This window comes from Lampetra fluviatilis, chromosome 73 (genome assembly GCF_964198595.1).
Source record: "Lampetra fluviatilis chromosome 73, kcLamFluv1.1, whole genome shotgun sequence".
NCBI lineage: Eukaryota > Metazoa > Chordata > Hyperoartia > Petromyzontiformes > Petromyzontidae > Lampetra > Lampetra fluviatilis.
In genome coordinates this window covers 2,271,234-2,292,890 of record NC_136347.1, presented here as the reverse complement: position 1 = coordinate 2,292,890, position 21,657 = coordinate 2,271,234, and positions in this window count along the sequence as shown.

Below are 21,657 nucleotides of genomic sequence, written 5' to 3'. Positions count from 1 at the left end.
GTTTTAAAATATCTTTTTTTTGATAGAATATAGCATTGTCATCAGTATGACACAAGTATACCAAGTTTGCAGTCGATACCACATTGGGAAGTGGGTTAACACAACAACAGACAGAGTGAGTTAATACAAAAAAGTGTGTAATACCCGACGCGTGTTTGACATGTCTTAAATCAAAACTGTTTATTTATTTTGATTTAAAGCTTTCGTGACTGCAGGGATTCATCTTCTTGGTTCTTTCAGTAAAGTCACGTAGAATGGAAATAATAAAATAATACAAATTAAACATTTTATTGTTTTATTTTTATTATTTCCATTCTACGTGCCTTGAAAGCCTAAAGTCTTAGCGTCAATAACTACGCAGACAAGATAAGCTGACGGCAGTCAAACAAAGCACGATACCACAGACTGGCGAGCGGGGTTGTGGTTTGCGGGCAGAAATGGGGTGCGGGGGCGTTGCGAGCGCGGATTGGTCGCGGACGGTGCGGTGGGCGGAGCTTGCCTCGTGCACCGGCCAATGGGGGTGAAGATGCGAACAGTGACGTTTTGCATCGCCCAACTCGTCACGTGATTCGCCGGCTGTTGCAGGGCGCGTGCTGCTGCCCCGGAACCATCGTCACTCGTCAGGACGCACGCGTCGAGGCGGCCGCAGGCTTCGTGGGGAGCAGAGGTCGCAAACGGGTTTTGATTCCTTACCCGTACCCGGCCGCACCAGGGTCGCAAATGGGTACCCGTACCCGGCCGGGTACCCGTTCCCTACCCATACCCTACCCGAAATGAGTGACAAACGGTTACTCACCAGTGACTCACGGCCTACCCGTACCCAGCCGCACCAGGGTCGCAAATGGGTACCCGTACCTGGCCGGGTACGGGTAGCCGGGTATCGGGTAGGGTACGGGTATCGGGTACCCGGTTGCGACCTCTGGTGGGGAGTGTTAGCTGCTGCTGCTGAGCAGACGTGGGAGGGGAACAATTCACTCGAGACTGCAGGGGTGGGGAACGTCTGGCGCGAAATCATTTCAGAATGCCGCATCACAATTCCAGTAGGACCTTTGAGTGCCGTTGATGCCTTTAATGGATGTTCTTTCATCAAGCAAACACTCTTCCGAAAACAACTTTATACAGTGCTCTTTTTTGTGGCGCCATTTCGTATGCCTCAGCTAAACAAAGTGAATACATCTTGGTTCTTTCGGTAAAGTCACGTAGAAGATAATAATAAAATAATAAAAATAAAGTACAATAAAAAAATGTATTAGGGAAATAAAATAATATGAAAATGAACCATCTTGAATTAATTATTTTATTATGTTTTATTTTTATTATTTCCCTTCTACGTGACTTTACCGAAAGAACCAAGAAGATGAATCCCTGCAGTCACGAAAGCTTTAAATAGAAATTTAAAGTGAATAAAGTGCACTTTATTGGAAATAATGAGTAAAAATGTAGGAAAGAGGTGATCACAGAGATAGATATATATCCTCTTGGCATTGAGATGATCATCAATAGTACTGCACGAGTTATCTATGCTAGGCGCTTATTTTATATATATGTATACGTGTAAAATGTTAGTTCATGCCCGAAAATACATTTAAACAAGGTTGTACTTCACTTGTCAAAAAATCACGATCACTGAAGAATAAATTCGCCCCATGAGAAATTGTCGCCTATTCCTATATCCCGTCCACACTATGCTTTGCCGTGACAACCACGAATTAAATGTGTTGCATTGCACGGTGGGTCGGAACCGTTACTCGTTAGAAGATGTGGTAACCGCAATAATACACTGCGAAAACATACGCACAGGAGAAATGTTTCCATAAGGCAACACTTACAGCAAAAACAACTGACGGATTGCCCTGCAAGGTTTTGGCGTCAAATATCTTATGTAATATCTGAATCGGCTGCAGATGAAATTAATGGACAAACATGTCCAGGAATTGCTTGCTGGTGAATATGATGTGCCATGAATATTGTTGTCGCTTTTATTCACGTGGGAACAGGTTAAAATCTCTCCAGCCCCCAGTACTGTACTGAAGAAGCGTGACTCAATGTATCACTCGGCCTTAAGATTTGCATTGAACTGCCCATACAGGACTCACCACTGCTATCTCTACATTGGGTCAAACTTAACATCTCTTAATGATCGACGGCTTGTGCATCAGATCTTATTTATTCACGATGTACTTACAATGAAATCCGCAGAATACCTGCTGGATCTCCTCTCTGTTTCGAAGAAAAAATGTGACCTAAGGTCTTCGCTCATTTACCAGCTTCACATTCCCTATTGCCGTACAAATACTGGAGGAAGGGCCTTTGCTTTTGATGCCCCCGGGGTCTGGAATGCTATTGCCAATAAACTGCAACTTGCATCACTACCTGTGAGATCTTCACTCAAAACTGCTCTAGAGGAGTTGTACACACCTAGCTGCCATTGCTATTCAGTGGCTTGAAATCAAATGTACCATTCTGGATGACCTCTGCAAAGTATGATCTTGAGTTTTGATTATAGTGTGCTGATCTTTAAAGGTGCATTGAAAATGTTTGATACTCCTACTGATGCTCCTGCTGTTATGGAGTGACTCATGCTGCCAGCTATGGCTGCAAAGTTTGGTAGTACATGTTATGTATATCGTTTATTGTTAAATTTGAATCACAGTTCATATGATCACTGTTACATTGTTTTTATAGCTTTATTTTGGTGATTTCGAAAACGTTTTGGTTTAGCCATGTTTTTAGGATTTTTCGGTAAAGTCACGTAGGTAAAAAATTTAAATTAATAAAAGTAAATTAAAAATAAAATAAAAATCACGACGTTTCGGAGGCAACACAAGCTTCCGTCTTCAGGTGGAACCGTAACAGCACTTTACTTTTATTAATTTTAATTTTTTACCTACGTGACTTTATCGAAACAAACTTAAAAATATGAATCCTTGCAGTCACGAAAGCTTTAAATCTAGAATTAGCCATATTTGTTTGTTGTACTACAGAGTTAGACTGATAACGTTAATCTAAATTGTCTTATGGTTGTTATTGTTTGACTTGCATCCCACTGGGATTTTTGCACACAGCGTTGATATACGGTGCTTTTTCTGGAAGATTTTGCTGTTTTTTCCTGGATTTTTCTGTTTGCGCGTGTCCACTTTAAAATGTTTCTTGTTCATGTTTGTGTTTGTTGCGGTTGCATCCGATTCAAGAGCCGAATGGCTCACAGGGCTATACCTAATAAATGAACTGAAGCGATCTAACCCAAACCGCCTGCGTGATGAATCACTGAAACTCATCACGCAACTGCACTGCCCCCTGGCGGTCATATCACGCTACTGCATAAATCCACATCGACCAAAACCCCAGCGGATTCGTCTATTTTACGTTCGTCTATCCCCTCCACATCAAAAACACAAAAATAAAATGCAGCCACAAAAATCTTCCTGTGAGTGCACAATTTCAGCAGCACCATTGGTGGTTCCAAAGCCAGCAAAAACATTCTGGACCGGTTTCGACATTCAGCGTCTCATCAGCAGTCAGGATCGCTGGAGAATGTAAAACACGGCGCTCGATGTGACAAAGATCAACGATGAAGGTGCAGCCCCTGCAACGGCTCGCTCACGCCACTGCAGGCGGAAGAGCCTCCACTAGAGGGCGCTCTGCACAGCCCCTCTAGCCAGGGGCAGAGGGCTTGGGGTGCCGTGGTGGCTCGGAGATGTTAACTACCTCGCCTAGTATACAGGAGGTCGTGGGTTCGATCCCGACCCGGACGCCTGCTGCTGTGTATTTTGAGTTTGCGGTGCCTCCCTCCCCATGGTCGTGTGAATTTTTCTCCGGGTTCACTGGTTTCCCCCCTCCACATCTAGAAACACGCCTTGAGAGGGCTGCTATAAATGTCCTCATGGTGATCAGTTTGTATGATCTCCCCCTGTTCTACAGAGTGAGTGGAGTTTGTATAATTCCCCTCTGTTCTACAGAGTGAGTGGAATTTGTACAATTCCCCTCTGTTCTGCAGAGTGAGTGGAGTTTGTATAATTTCCCCATGTTTTACAGTGTAATTGAGTCTGGGATTTTTGCACACAGCGTTGGTGTACGGTGTTTTTTCTGCAATATTTTGCTGTCTTTTCTTGGATTTTCTGTTTGCACTTAGTCACATATTCACTTTAAGATGTTTTTTTGTTCATGTTTTTGTTTTTTGTTTGTTGCGGTTGCACCCGATTCAAGAGCTGAATGGCTCACAGGGCTATACCTAATAAATGAACTTGAACTTGAGTCGAGTCTATATCATCTCATCTACAAAATGAGTGAGTGGAGTTTGCGTGTTCTCCTCCTGTTCTACAGAGTGAGTGGAGTTTAATGCTCTCCCCCTGTCCTGCATGGATTTACTCTGGGTTCCCTGGTTTTATCGCCCCGTGCCACACACACACACATATATCATGTAACTGGTATCTGCGAAACAGTCCCAATGCTGCAATATTGCCTGCACATGACTCAATTGGGTTCACACACAGCAGCAGAAACAACATCACCCCGCTGATGTTACATTCCTGCAGCCCGTGTCTGTAAAACACAACCCGTGATGGTTGCCTTTGACGATAAGAATGCCGTAGCTTGTGGTCACCCTTTTTGCCGATATCAAGATGATGAAAAATAATTGGCTTTCAGCCCCTTTTGGTAATAATACGGCTGACTGTCCAAACCGCAAATAGACACAGCTACTGCAAGGTGTCATCGAGTCTGCATTAGCCACACACCACGCTTGTGATACAAACATGCAAAAGAACGCGCTTTGATAACAACGCTACGGAACTGATTGGCCTAGACCAGAGCTCCGTCCGTCTTTATCGTCTTGTCTCCACCATCAATCAGCGTTAGATCAGAGAACGACGCCAAAAGATGAACTGTACGTATGTTGCCTTCCTTTCTCACCCTACGCAAGTTGACTGCGCTAAACAGCACAAGGGCAATGCAGATATATAGATATATATGATGAGTTAATGAGTTAATGATGACGTCACCCTGCTGCTGCTCTATATAAGAACGGGAGACACCGCAGAGCCTCACCATTCTGGCGAATTTCCCGATGATGCTGGATGCAATTACCAGCGAAACGTCGTACTACTCAAATTGTAAATGTTGTGGTTTCACGCTTCAACACACCGGTGGGCTAAAGCAGTGAACTATTTGTCTTTTGTCAACGTGACACTTTTTTACTGATTGGCCGTGTCGGGTGGTGGAGGGTTACGGCACATTTATAAATAACGCGATCTAAACCCAAAAACGTTGATTATGAATATATATTTAAGCATGAATGGCTCGGCTTGAGCAGCCAACGTATTGATGGCGCCACGATGGCTAGGAGATGTTAACTACTTCGCCTGGCGTACAGAAGGTCGTGGGTTCGATCCCGATCCTAACGCCTGCTGCGTATTTAAAGTAATGCGTGTTCTCCCCGTGGTCGCGTAGATTTTTCTCCGGGTTCTCCGGTTTTTCAGTCCACATTTAGAATCAACATCACGCGTTTACAGTTACACGGCTGTCATACATATCATCATACATGATGATAAACCACTTCGTTGAGGTATGAAAACCAGGTCGCTTCTAAAGAGAGCGAGGGGCAGCTATATCACTCAGTGGGGGCTTACCTGGTCAAATAATAACAAAAAAGAGTTTCTAGTTTCACTGCAACTCATCGCACGCATCCGCGGTGCCATCTTGTGGTCGAGCGACGCCACCGCTTCCATTTGTCCGAGGCTCCGATAAATGTCCACGTTTCAGTTGCATATATTAGGTATAACCATGTGAGCATGCGGCTCTTGACTCGGGTCCAACCGCAACAAAACAATAACATGAACAAGAAAACATCTTAAAGTGACGACGCACAATCGAAAAAATCCTGGAAAAAACAGCAAAGTCTTCCAGAAAAAAACACCGCGTTTCAACGCTGTGTGCAAAAACTGCCAGTGGGAGGCAAGTCAATTGCTAAGCCACTTCGTTGAGCTCTCACTTGTGATAGCCAGGTTGCTTCTGATGAAAAGCTGCTATATAGCGCAGTGGGGCCTCACCTGGAAAAATAAAACATAGTTTAGTTTAATTCTTGATTTGAAGCTTTCGTGACTGCAATGATTCATATTCTCAGGTTTTTTCGGTAAAGTCACGTAGGTAAAAACATTAAAATTAATGAAAGTAAAATAAAACAAAACAAAAATAAAATTCACGACGTTTCGGAGGCAACACAAGTCTCCGTCATCAGGTGGGACCGTCACAGCCGAATTGATGCAGCTAATTCGGCTGTGACGGTCCCACCTGATGACGGAGACTTGTGTTGCCTCCGAAACGTCGTGAATTTTATTTTTGTTTTGTTTTATTTTACTTTCATTAATTTTAATGTTTTTACCTACGTGACTTTACCGAAAAAACCTGAGAATATCGTTTAGTTTAGATTCCCATCGTCTTGATACCGGCAAAAACGGGTCCCACAGAGATATCAGACAACAACTTAACACCCGCGATTGTGCATCACCTGCGCAATTTGCACTGCCACCTACCTAACGGTGGCCTTCGTTGAACGGCTCATAGTTCACAAAGGTCTTTGTTGCTTTGCCAGTTTTACCACGGGCACGATTGTGTGTGGTTAATGCAGACCCACCACCACCACCACCTCCACGCCATGGCGCCTTGTCAGCGATAATATCATTATCGCTGCCTAATTGTGTTTGAAGATTCATCAATATCTGTTGTATTTTACTGCCGGGAAGGGTAAAGCCGATTCTTTTTTTTTCCGTCATCTTGAATTAATGCCTAATAGTAAATAAATAATCGTCATTTAATTGGTGGGCGCAGCGGTAGCGAGATGTTAACTACATCGCCTGGTGTGCAGGAGGTCGTGGGTTCCATCGCGACCCTGACGATGCCTGCTGCTGCTGTAGATTTGGAGTCTGCGTCTCTTTCCCCGTGGTGAGATGTTAACTACATCGCCTGGTGTGCAGGAGGTCGTGGGTTCCATCGCGACCCTTACGATGCCTGCTGCTGTTGTAGATTTGGAGTCTGCGTCTCTCTCTGTCTCTTGTGGAGGCTGCTCGCCTCTGTCTCCATCGTCCCCTCCGTATCATTACCCCCTTGCTGTCTGGTGGGGTCCGGACTTTCGTCCCCCATCTGCTCCCTATCCTGTACCCCCGTGAGTGCTGCGGATCGTGTGTGCATGCTCCCCCTGCGCTGATGTTGGCCGCGGAGCGCAAGTTCCGCGGCCAACACGGGGTGGGGGGTCAGGGGCCCACCACCGCGCCGCACTTACTCAAGCAACGAGCACACGCACGATCGCACAAAGCTAACAGCTTCAATGCGCACAGCGATTTCGCACACGCGAGCGGGGCACACGCCGACACCACGACTCGTCCCCTCCCGCACCCGCACGTGTACGTCAACACAAGTATCGTACAAGGACAATTCTCCTCTCACACGGCTGCGTAGGCACGCAAACACACAAAAGCGCTCTCCCTCCTCCTCCTCTCGCTCCCCCCAACCGTGCGATCACAGCGCGCTCCGGCGCCGCGGCTCGCGGGTTCACCGTGTGCGGCTTGCGGGTTTTACCGTGCGCGGCTTGCACACACGCGAGCGACGCCCACGCTCGAGCGAGAGCACGTACAACCCCCCTCTTGCGCGGCCGCGCGTTTATACAAATACACTGTGCGCTCCCCGGGCGTCAACACACACACCTCCGTACTCGCACAATCGTACAGAGACCACGGCCTTTACGCATACAACGACCACACACCCGCGAATGCAGCGCACGCTAATACCACGTGCAAAAATACCCAACAACACGGTTTTGTTACTACGCTCGAGATTTTATTAGCGCTTGTTAACCAACCGAGCCACCTGGGTGTGTGTGCGGGCCAGCAAGGCGCTTCTAACCCACACTCTGGTGGCGTGCAGCCCTATTCTATGCTGCGCTCTCTGCTAAACCGCTTTCCTCTCGTCCTTACCCCGAACTAACCCTTCTCCCACGGATCCTACTCTCCGCTCTGAGGTGTTGTAAGGCGCGTAATACGATACCGTCTGTAGTCCTTGGTGGCCTTGCAGCGCTCAGATCGTCCTGCAGACAATCTAGCGGCTCGCCCGATGACTCCTTCGTCGCCGACTCCGTGTCAAAACTCCAGAAGAAGAGAGCTCCCTACTGCCCCTGCGTTTTCTTTTAAACTATTCACATCAAAGGCTAGGCGCCATATTCTCAGGTTTTTTCGGTAAAGTCACGCAGGTAAAACATTAAAAGTAATGAAAATAAAATAAAACAAAACAAAAATAAAAATAAAATTCACGACGTTTCGGAGGCAACACAAGTCTCCGTCATCAGGTGGGACCGTCACAGCCAGATTAGCTGCATCAAGTAAAGCAATGATTCAAGATGTAATCCCTTATAAGCAAGTTGAAGGGGGGAGGAGAGGGGGGGGGGAGTTCATCAGAATGTGGTAGCCCATTCATTGGCTACCACATTCTGATGAACTCCCCCCCCCCTCTCCTCCCCCCTTCAACTTGCTTATAAGGGATTACATCTTGAATCATTGCTTCACTTGATGCAGCTAATCTGGCTGTGACGGTCCCACCTGATGACGGAGACTTGTGTTGCCTCCGAAACGTCGTGAATTTTATTTTTATTTTTGTTTTGTTTTATTTTATTTTCATTACTTTTAATGTTTTACCTACGTGACTTTACCGAAAAAACCTGAGAATATGAATCATTGCAGTCACGAAAGCTTCAAATCTAGGCTAGGCGCCCCCGTCCCGACCGCCTTGGTCTCTCGACCAATCCTGAGCCTAGGATTTCCCGCTCTTTTGCGATCCCGCCGGCCTTTGACCTTTCGACCAATCAGTCGCCCCGGGTCCTGATCCCAGCTATCTGCCCTGCTGACCCGTGTTTGTGTTTGTATGCGTTTCTAACTGCGGGGCTCTCTGAGCTCGCCGTGGTCGTGCGATCTCAAATCCGCCCACGGCGCCGCAGTGTTACTTGGCCTGGGAAGGGTCCTGTCCAATTCCCTGGCCCTGAGAAACCGTGGGGTAACCCCCCGAGGGGGCCCTCGGGTGAAAACTCAGGGTAGGTGACCGGACCACGAGGCCCTACGTGGGTGCGGGTGCGTGCTTATGTGGGGGGGGGGTGATGGGGGGCAGTGCGGTGGTGGAAGCCGGGCGGCTCCCTGGCTCGGCAGAGCGGCCCTGTCGCTGTGGCACTACACTCTCTCTCTCTCTCCGTGGTCCCGTGGATTTTCCTCCGGGTCCTCCTCGGGACTTCCAGTCCACATTTAGAATCGGCGTCAGGCGTTCGAAATACTTATTTGGATGCTGCTATAAATGTCCACGTGGTGATGATGATATCAGCCACTTCGGTGAGCAGCTATAATTTGTGATTGCCAGGTCAGAACTTCTGAGAAAGCGCTACGACTACATCGCAGCTCAGTCGTGGGGCTGTACACATGGTGACATAAAAAAATAGTTGAGTTTTATCCTGCGGTGTGGACCTGGCAAACAAGAACCTCGTTCATTAGACCTCCTTTGCCAGTTCCAAAGGATAATAATAATAATAATAGGGTTTTCCCCCTTTTTTCTGGCAACAAAACTGAAACCTTTTTAAAAGGAATCATGTCTGCATTAACCATTAACCACAATATTTGTGGTCAAAAGACTACAAAATAACCTAGCACGCGTCGTCATTGCCCACACTCATCCCCGTCTCGACTCACTAGCTTGTCTCCGTGCTCTCAACTGGCTCCCCATCGCCAGTAGGGTCACACACAAGACCGCCTGCCTCTGCCACAATGCCTTCATATCCGCCTGCCCGCCGTACCTTTCTTCATTATTGACATCTTGCAGCTCAGCACACGGCAGATGCCTGCGCAGCGCGACTCACGACCTCCTCTTGATACCAAGATCCAGGATGGCCATGTCTGTCGAGAAGACAGAGTCTGTCGAGAAGACAGAGTCAGACTCTGAAGACAGAGTCAGACTCTGTCTTCACCTGAGGACGGCTGCTTGCGTTGTGGCCGAAACGTCGTGAGAATTATTTTATAATGATTTATTTTTATTATTTTATTATTTCCATTCTACGTGACTTTACCGAAAGAACCAAGAAGATATTTGAATTGTTTTATTTATACAGAGGGTCCCTCACGCATGGCGCTGGACGCAGCCTACGAAGCCGTGACAGAACGGAATGATTTAGTTGACAGGAGGACAATCGATGCAGGGATTGAGGAATGAGTGACAGCGATTAGAATGGTACTCATAGGGGATCACGAAAATATCGGGTTTTCATTTTTGAAATATAGAAAATACAAAAAAACTTGTCAGTCGAGAATATTCCTCACGATTATATGAATTCCGTAGCCACCGTTTGTTATTTATTAATTTCCTACAATAGAGATGTTGGGTTAGATAGTAAATATTAAAGTCGCTAAACCCGCCACCACCACCACCCGACACAGCCAATTAAGTAATGTTTGTCACGGAAACAAAACGTGTACAATAATTCACTAGTACAGCACTAACCGGTTGTGTGTTGGAGAGCCAAACCCACCACGACATTGGCAATTCGAGTATGAAATGGATCACATTGGTCGTGAAGGCCTACATGTTAAATATATTCATTTATTTTAAAACTCTTGCAAGCGATTTGCTGCAAAGTGTGTACAGGGACTCCTCGACTTAGGAGTTCGGTTCCAGGGGTCTGTTCGTAAGTCCATTTGTTCGTAAGCGGAACTTGACTAAACATGGGGAATAGCTTTACAAGTTGTACAATCTCTTGCAGATGTAGATGCCACTGGTTCTTCACGTTCTGCAGATGCAGATGCCACTGATTCTTCACGTTCTGCAGATGTAGATGCCACTGATTCTTCACGTTCTGCAGATGTAGATGCAACTGGTTCTTTATGTTCTACAGATGTAGATGCCACTGATTCTTCACGTTCTGCAGATGTAGATGCCACTGGTTCTTCATGTTCTACAGATGTAGATGCCACTGGTTCTTCATGTTCTACAGATGTAGATGCCACTGGCTCTTCATATTCAGTAGATGCCACTGGTTTTTCGTGTTCTACAGATTTAGATGCCACTGGTTCTTCATATTCTGTAGATGCCACTGGTTCTTCATGTTCTGTAGATGTAGATGCCACTGGTTCTTCATATTCTATAGATGTAGGTGCCACTGGTTCTTCATATTTTGTAGATGCCACTGGTTCTTCGTGTTCTACAGATGTAGATGCCACTGGTTTTTCATGTTCTACAGATGTAGATGCCACTGGTTCTTCATATTCTGTAGATGCCACTGGTTCTTCGTGTTCTGTAGATGTAGATGCCACTGGTTCTTCATGTTCTGTAGATGCAACTGGTTCTTCGTGTTCTACAGATGTAGATGCAACTCGTATTTCGTGTTCTACAGATGTAGATGCAACTGGTATTTCGTGTTCTGTAGATGCTAATTCCCTTTGGTGCTCGAGTTTCCTCTCTCCTCTCTTGAAAACTCACCAGGAGATGTCTGCTCGCTTCTTCTCTTCATTAGTGAAGTTGTAACAGGCAACGGCGTCGTGAACAGCCACAACTGGACACACGGGCACGGTATAAGAATAGGTTTCACCCTCTCTGGCAATAAGACAGGAGGTGTTATGGTGTTCAAACATCAAAGGGGGCGTCCATAAATGACGTTACGCACCCGGGGGGGGGGGGGTGGGTCAGACATTTGTGACGAGGTGTGACGAGGGGGAGGGAGTTTGAGAAATGTGACGTCACATCAAAATGCGCAACTTTAAATAAATATATACAACACGTTCTACTTAATTAAATAGACTTTTTAATAAATGTTTTCTCCTACAACATCAGAGTGCAGCGCTGCATTAAATACGCACTACAATGACAATAGTTTAAAGCGATTTGAAGCATGTTTTATTTTTTTTTGGGGGGGGGGGCAGAGCTTTGTGACGTCATATTTGAGGGGGGGGGGTCTGACTTTTTGTGACGCCGTGTGACGATGGGGGGGGGGGGTGTAAAAATCGTCCAAAATCGCGTGACGTCATTTATGAACGGCCCCAAATAGAAACATGTTGCAAGGAATCATGTCAACATAACCACACGTACTTGTGGTGAACATGCAAACCAACAAAACACATCCTCCGGTAATCCATCCCTCGTCTTTGAAACAAATCTATCCCTCGTCTTTGAAACGAATTGTTCTACTTAATTTGGATTGTTCTACACCAGAGGCGGCCATCTTTAGAGCCCAGTCACACGGGGCCAGGTTGGGTTGGTATCTTTGAGCGTTCGTAAGTCAAATGCTCGTAAGTGTTGGCGCAGTAGGTGTTGCTCCCCCCCCCCCACTGCGCCTCGCCTGCGATGACGCGGCGGAGGGTTGTTTCCCTGCGGGGCAATCGACGACAAAGTCCAGAGTGGCCGCTTTGTACCTGGAGACGGCGGCGGCTTCCGCGTGCTTCTCAGAGGCAGTAGCAGCCTGAGCCGGCTCAGCTGCGTGAGGTATTGGGGGAGGGGGGAGGGAGGGAGGCGGATCGAGTGGACGAGAGGGACTCACAGAGAGACTCACACACAGAGACTCACACAGAGAGAGAGGTGAGCGAGAGAGGTGAGTGGTGAGTAAGAGGGGTGAGTGACAGTTGAGTGAGAGGGGTGAGTGATGGGTGAGTGGGAGGTGAGTGATGGGTGAGTGAAATGTAAATGAGTAATAGGTGAGTGAGAGGGGTGAGTGAAGGGTGAGTGAAGGATGAATGATAGGGGTGAGTGATGGTTGTGTGAGTGATGGTTGTGTGAGTGATGGTTGTGTGAGTGAGAGGGGTGAGTGATGGGTGAGTGAGAGGTGAGTGAGTGGGAGGGGTGAGTGATGGGTGAGTGAGTGATAGGTGAGTGATGGGTGAGTGGGAGGGGTGAGTGAGAGGGGTGAGTGATAGGGGTGAGTAATGGTTGTGTGAGTGAGAGGGGTGAGTGATAGGGGTGAGTGATGGTTGTGTGAATGAGAGGGGTGAGAGGGGTGAGTGATGAGTGAGTGAGTGAAGGGTGAGTGAAAGGTAAATGAGTAATAGGTGAGTGAGAGGGGTGAGTGAGACGAGTGAGTGATGTGTGAGTGAGAGGGGTGAGTGAAGGGTGAGTGAAGGGTGAGTGATGGGTGAGTGATGGGTGAGTGATGGGTGAGTAAATGAGTGAGAGGGGTGAGTGAAGGGTGAGTGAGTGGTGAGTAAATGAGTGAGTGGTGAGTGAGCAGTGCTCACCCAGTGCGTCGTGTGTCTGTGACCGTCAGGGGGAGCGACTTCGGCTCAGCGCGACTCAGATCGGAACTCGCAGAGAGCCGCGAGTCCTGGCAGGCAGCGACTCGCAATGGGCTCCTCCACCCAGCAAGGCACGGCGATCCTCCTGGGTGAGTCGACTGTGATGCCTGGTGGTGGCGGTGGTGGTGGTGGCGAAGGTGGTGGTGCTGATGGACGTGGTGGTGGCGGAGGTGGTGGTGGTCGTGGCGGTGGTGGCGGTGGTGGTGGTGGCCGTGGTGGTGGAGGTGGTGGACGTGGTGGTGGTGGCGGCAGTGGTGGTGGACGTGGTGGTAGTGGTGGTGCAGGTGGTGGTGGAGGTGGTGGCGGTGGTGGTGGACGTGGTGGTGGAGGTGGTGGACGTGGTGGCGGAGATAGTGGTGGTGGAGGTGGTGGTGGGGGTGCAGGTGGTGGTGGTAGCGGTGGTGGTGATATTGCACTGTGTTTGAGTTGTACGCCTTCTGGTGTCATCTGGCCCTACACCAATGGGGGCTAGGCTCTAAAGAAAGCCGTCTCGGGTGTGGGCCAATCAACTTCAAGGACAGTGCATATTATCATCCTTATCAGAGTTGCTTCTTTTTGTTTGCTTTTTTGACTACTTGTGTTGTGGTCATTGCAAACATGATGCCTTGAATAAAGGTGTCAGTTTTGTACCAGTTAAAAGGGTAAAAACCTACTATTATATTTTGCCACTGGTAAAAGAGATCTCATAGTGTGGTGGAGGTGGTGGTGGTGGCGGAGGTGGTGGTGGTGGTGGAGGTGGTGGTGGGGGTGCAGGTGGTGGTGGTAGCGGTGGTGGTGGCGGAGGTGGTGGCGGAGGTGGTGGTGGTGGTGGAGGTGGTGGTGGTCGTGGCGGTGGTGGCGGTGGTGGTGGTGGCCGTGGTGGTGGAGGTGGTGGACGTGGTGGTGGTGGCGGCAGTGGTGGTGGACGTGGTGGTAGTGGTGGTGCAGGTGGTGGTGGAGGTGGTGGCGGTGGTGGTGGACGTGGTGGTGGAGGTGGTGGACGTGGTGGCGGAGATAGTGGTGGTGGAGGTGGTGGTGGGGGTGCAGGTGGTGGTGGTAGCGGTGGTGGTGGTGGAGGTGGTGGTGGTGGCGGAGGTGGTGGTGGTGGTGGAGGTGGTGGTGGGGGTGCAGGTGGTGGTGGTAGCGGTGGTGGTGGCGGAGGTGGTGGCGGAGGTGGTGGTGGTGGTGGAGGTGGTGGTGGGGGTGCAGGTGGTGGTGGTAGCGGTGGTGGTGGCGGAGGTGGTGGTGGTGGCGGAGGTGGTGGATGTGGTGAACGTAGTGGTGGTGCAGGTGGTGGTGGAGGTGGTGGCGGAGGTGGTGGATGTGGTGGACGTGGTGGTGGTAGTGGTGGTGCAGGTGGTGGTGGTGGCGGAGGCGGTGGTGGACGTGGTGGTGGTGGCCGAGGTGGTGGACGTGATGGTCGATGTGGTGGTAGTGAAGCTGTTGGTGGTGGTGGAGGTGGTGGCAGAGGTGGTGGTGCAGGTGGTGGTGCAGGTGGTGGTAGACGTGGTGGTCGACGTGGTGGAATTGAAGCTGTTTGTGGTGGTGGTGGAGATGGTTGTGACAGCAGAGGTCTCGCTCCAAATCAGTCGGGCGACATCATAATTCCATCAGTGGTGGACGTGGTCTGTCGCTCCACACGAAGCTTCGGGTTTTCTCGGCCCCAGTCACGCCCTTCCTGCTCTATGCTTGCGAAACGTGGACCCCTCGAATGGAACTTCTGCGGAGGTTAGAAACATTCAGGCTGGCCCTGCCTACGATCCATCCTGGGTTTAACCAGCAGGCTGGATTGTGTGAGGAGCTCACAATCCTCGAAAGATCTGAACGCAGTCCCATCAGAGAGCTCTTCCGGCATGCGAGGCTGCTGCATTGGCTGGGTCGTGTAGCCCACATGCCCAAGCCACCGCATGTCGAGGCAGCTTCTGTTTGGCCGGATCGAGGGGGCTAAACAGGCACGACACGGGCTAGAGAAGAGATGGAGCTGATGCGGTACGGGAGGACGTGGAGCTGAGTGGACTTGTCGATGACTGGTACCAGCGGTGTCAAGATCGGCCTCTGTGGAGGAGGCTCGTGAAGGACGCTACTGGGCAGTTGGAGGCAGTCGCCCTCCAGCAACAACGGAGGGCGGAGGAGCGACGCTCACAACAACGAGCGGAGCGCTGGGCGAATAAAACGCAGTCAGTGGGCGCGTAAGGGGGTACAGGTGGTGAATCGGCCATTCATCTCAGGCAGTCAACCCATGGCATCTGGGTCTGCCCCGTGACCTCCTGTCAGCGAGCCTTTGACACGTCACGTGACCTCAAGGTGCACCTAGCCTGGCACAAGCCCCGTAGTAATATCACCTCTTCGTGGTGAACGGCGATTCTTGTTGGGTGAGTGTTTGGAGTCTGTATGATCTCTCCCTGTTCTACAGAGTGAGTGGAGTGTGAATGATTTCCCCCTGTTCTACAGAGTGAGTGGAGTTTGATTGATCTCCCCCTGTTCTACCAGAGTGAGTGGAGTTTGTGTGATCTCCCCCTGTTCTGTAAAGTGAGTGGAGTTTGTATAATCTCCCCCTGTTCTGTAGAGTGAGTGGAGTTTGTATGATCTCCCCCTGTTCTACAGAGTGAGTGGAGTTTGTATGATTTCCCCCTGTTCTGTAGAGCGAGTGGAGTTTGTATGATCTCCCCCTGCTCTACAGAGTGAGTGGTGTTTGTATGATCTCCCCCTGTTCTACAGAGTGAGTGGAGTTTGTATGATCTCCCCCTGCTCTACAGAGTGAGTGGAGTTTGATTGATCTCCCCCTGTTCTACAGAGTCAGAATGAGTCAGTAGAGTTTGCATTTTTTGTTTCAAACGGAAACAAATCAACAGCTTCTCTATAATTGCCAGAGGACACATTTCGCCCATTGGGTTTTCATCACGACACAGACTCCAAGGCAGGGTACACAACCTTGTCTGGACAAGTGATATTCTCTCTCCCCTCTCTCCTTCTCTCTCTCCTCCTTTCTGTGGAATCTCCGCCAGAGGGGGAACTCCGATAAGAGTTTCGCTTACGCGGATTTCGGCGCGGCTTCATTGAGAGGGGCGGCATTCGTCCTCAAGACGCCCGCCTCTGGCTCGGGAAATCCCCTAAACTCCCCTCGTGCCAGGCAAAGACAAAGCTCACCCGCATAGCCCTGAACGGCCTCTGCGACAGACCGCTTGGGGCAAGTGCTGTTATGGGGAGTAGCACCATCATCACTACCAACACGATTACCATCATCACCATCATCACCACCACCACGACGATTACCATCATCACCATCAACACTGCCCATAGACTCAGCACTGCCCATAGACTCAGCACTGTCCATAGACTCAACACTGCCCATAGACTCAGCACTGACCATAGACTCAGCACTACCCATAGACTCAGCACTGCCCATAGACTCAACACTACCCATAGACTCAACACTGCCCACAGACTCAACACTGCCCATAGACTCAACACTGCCCACAGACTCAGCACTGCCCATAGACTCAGCACTGCCCATAGACTCAACACTGCCCATAGACTCAACACTGCCCACATACTCAACACTGCCCACAGACTCAGCACTGCCCATAGACTCAACATTGCCCATAGACTCAACACTGCCCGTAGACTCAGCACTGCCCATAGACTCAGCACTACCCATAGACTCAACACTACCCATAGACTCAGCACTGCCCATAGACTCAACACTGCCCATAGACTCAGCACTGCCCATAGACTCAGCACTGCCCATAGACTCAGCACTGCCCATAGACTCAGCACTGCCCATAGACTCAGCACTGACCATAGACTCAGCACTACCCATAGACTCAGCACTGCCCATAGACTCAACACTACCCATAGACTCAACACTGCCCACAGACTCAACACTGCCCGTAGACTCAGCACTGCCCATAGACTCAGCACTGCCCATAGACTCAACACTGCCCATAGACTCAACACTGCCCGTAGACTCAGCACTGCCCATAGACTCAACACTGCCCGTAGACTCAGCACTGCCCATAGACTCAACATTGCCCATAGACTCAGCACTGCCCATAGACTCAGCACTGCCCATAGACTCAACACTGCCCATAGACTCAACACTGCCCGTAGACTCAGCACTGCCCATAGACTCAACACTGCCCGTAGACTCAGCACTGCCCATAGACTCAACACTGCCCGTAGACTCAGCACTGCCCATAGACTCAGCACTGCCCATAGACTCAACACTGCCCATAGACTCAACACTACCCATAGACTCAACACTGCACCATAGACTCAACACTGCCCATAGACTCAACACTACCCATAGACTCAGCACTGCCCATAGACTCAACACTGCCCATAGACTCAACACTGCCCATAGACTCAACACTGCCCATAGACTCAACACTGCACCATAGACTCAACACTGCCCATAGACTCAACACTACCCATAGACTCAGCACTGCCCATAGACTCAACACTGCCCATAGACTCAGCACTGCCCATAGACACAACACTGCCCATAGACTCAGCACTGCCCATAGACTCAGCACTGCCCATAGACTCAACACTGCCCGTAGACTCAGCACTGCCCATAGACTCAACACTGCCCATAGACTCAGCACTGCCCATAGACTCAACACTGCCCATAGACTCAACACTGCCCGTAGACTCAGCACTGCCCATAGACTCAACACTGCCCGTAGACTCAGCACTGCCCATAGACTCAGCACTGCCCATAGACTCAGCACTGCCCATAGACTCAACACTGCCCGTAGACTCAGCACTGCCCATAGACTCAACACTGCCCATAGACTCAACACTGCCCATAGACTCAACACTGCCCATAGACTCAACACTGCACCATAGACTCAACACTGCCCATAGACTCAACACTACCCATAGACTCAGCACTGCCCATAGACTCAACACTGCCCATAGACTCAGCACTGCCCATAGACACAACACTGCCCATAGACTCAGCACTGCCCATAGACTCAGCACTGCCCATAGACTCAACACTGCCCGTAGACTCAGCACTGCCCATAGACTCAACACTGCCCGTAGACTCAACACTGCCCGTAGACTCAACACTGCCCATAGACTCAACACTACCCATAGACTCAACACTGCCCGTAGACTCAACACTGCCCATAGACTCAGCACTGCCCATAGACTCAACACTGCCCATAGACTCAACACTGCCCGTAGACTCAGCACTGCCCATAGACTCAGCACTGCCCATAGACTCAACACTGCCCATAGACTCAACACTGCCCGTAGACTCAGCACTGCCCATAGACTCAACACTGCCCGTAGACTCAGCACTGCCCATAGACTCAACACTGCCCATAGACTCAACACTGCCCGTAGACTCAGCACTGCCCATAGACTCAGCACTGCCCATAGACTCAACACTGCCCATAGACTCAACACTGCCCGTAGACTCAGCACTGCCCATAGACTCAACACTGCCCACAGGCTCAGCACTGCCCACAGACTAAATGCCGCCCATGGCTCATACCCACCGCAGTATTTGCGAGGGTGGTCTGCCAGATTCGCACCGCAACCCCCCCCTGCAGCAAGCGCTATCTCGCACCCGTGGCCTGGTCACCGCTAAGTACAGAACAACAACGACGACGAAAATATCTCTGCCAAAGACCGGGGAAACGGGTTTTTTTTATTTTGCTTCGCAAAAGACAAATTCAAGAACGAGTTCATTCCGGACGACGACTGCCGCTCGGCGTCTCTCCGACTCAGCTGCGTGGAGGTGACGATTTGGTGGCTCACGGAGAGATTTCGTTCGATTTGGAAGCCCGCGGTGGCTAGGAGATGTTAACTACCTCGCCTGGTGTGCGGGAGGTCGTGGGTTCAATCAAGACCCTGACGATGCCTGTTGCTGTAGAGTTGGAGTTTGCGTGTTTCTCTCTCTTATCATCATCATCACGGTGGCTAGGAGATGTTGACTACTTCGCCTGGTGTGCAGGAGGTCGTGGGTTCAATCCCGACCCTGACGATGCCTGCTGCTGTATAATTGGAGTCTGGGGAGATCACTCTGTAGAACAGGGGGAGATCACACAAACTCCACTCACTCACTCTGTAGAACAGGGGGAGATCATACAAACTCCACTCACTCACTCTGTAGAACAGAGGGAGATCATACAAACTCCACTCACTCACTCTGTAGAACAGAGGGAGATCATACAAACTCCACTCACTCACTCTGTAGAAACTCCACTCACTCACTCTGTAGAACAGGGGGAGATCACACAAACTCCACTCACTCACTCTGTAGAACAGGGGGAGATCATACAAACTCCACCCGAGTCACGATTCGAACCCAGGCCTCCCTCTCCTCGCTGTGAGCCACAGGGACCATCACCACACCCGCACGCGACGCCTCCGTGTCAGACTGCCGTGTGACGACTTCTCTCCCCTCGTGTTCACTTCAGGGACGTTCATGGCTCTGGCCTGGGCAGGCTCGACCCTGGCTCAGAGCCACGTCACGGCGGAAGACGGCTCCGACGCTCTCCTGCCGTGCATCTTCGAGGAGTCCATCCCCGCGGGCGAAATGATCACCTGGGAGAGGAAATCGGCAAATAAATCGAGCGAACAGGTGCGATGCTGCAAAAGAAGTTAATCTTTAACTATTTAATTTAACACGTAGGCTTTCGCGACCAATATGGTGGGCTAAAGAAGTGAACTATTTTGTCCTTTGAAAAACGTGACACATTTTTTACTCCATTGGAACCTCATTTGCCAGTAAAAATATGATAATTGTTTTTTTTACCCTTCTATCTGGCAACAAAACTGACACCTTTTTTTATAAGGAGTCATGTTTACATAGACCACAATACCTGCAGTCATAATGCAAACAAAAACTCTGATAATGTGCACTGTCCTTGAAGTTGATTGGTCCACACCCGAGACAGCTTTCCCTAGAGCCTAGTCTCACATGGGTTGGACCAGATGACGCCAAAAGGCGCACAACTCATAGACAATGCACAATCAGAGTATGACGCCTTTTGGCGTCATCTGGTCCAACCCATGTGAGACTAGGCTCTAGGGAAAGCTGTCTCGGGTGTGGACCAATCAACTTCAAGGACAGTGCACATTATCAGAGTTATGTTTTTTGTTTGCATTATGACTGCAGGTATTGTGATCTATGTAAACATGACTCCTTGTAAAAAAAGGTGTCAGTTTTGTTGCCAGATAGAAGGGTAAAAAAACAATTATCACATTTTTTTACTGATTGGCCGTGTCGGGTGGTGGAGGGTTACGACACATTTATAAATAACGCGATCTCACCCAAAAACCTACATGACTTTAACAATTTAACCATCTCGTTTTGTTTTTTAGGTAAGGCCCCATTGAGATGTGTAGCACTTTGTTTTTAGAAACGACCGGCCATCACAGATTATAGCTCAACGGAAGTGGCTTGTCGCGGGGAAATGTACGGCAGCCAAACACTCGAAAGGCGCGATGTTGTTTTCTAAACGTGGAGGGAAAAGCCGGAGGACCCGGAGAGATATCCACACGACCACGGGGAGAGAGAGACTCGAAATTCCAGATATACAGCAGGCGTCAGGGTTCGGATCGAACCCAGGACCTCCGGCATATCAGGCGAGGTAGTTAACATCTCCTCGCCACCGTGACGCCCAGGAGTGTCTCCCATCGAGTGAAGCTCTGATTGAGCTAAGAACTCTTTTTTAAAGTTGGCAGGTGTGAGTGAATGACACTCATTCATTCACTCACTCAACCACTCACACACTCAATCACTCAACCTCTTACTGGCCCACTCAAACACTCAGGCACTCGCTTACACACTCACTCACCCACTCCAGCTCTTACAAACTGGAACACTCACTCACTCACCGTCCCACACATTCACTCATTCACTCCATCACCCACTCAACCACTCCTCCACCCACTCTCCACTCGCCCACACACTCACACTCACTGGCCCACTCACACATTGAAGCACTCACCCACCCAGACACTCACTCGCCAACTCACTCAACCACTCTCCCATTCAACGACTCAGCCACCCACCCTCCCACTCGCCCATTCACACACTAATCCAACCACTCAAACACTCACACACTCACTGGCCTACTCAGACACTCACTGGCCAACTCACCCACTCGACCACTCACCCACCCACCCACTCACCCACCCGCTCACTCACCCACCCACTCTCCCACTCGCCCACACACTCACACTCACTGGCCCACTCACACATTGAAGCACTCACTCACCCACCCACACACTCACTCGCCAACTCACTTAACCACTCCCCCACCCACCCACCCACTCACCCACCCGCCCACTCGCCCACTCAACCACTCGCCCACTCACGCACTCGCCCACGTCGCCCACCCGCCCACTCGCCCCACCC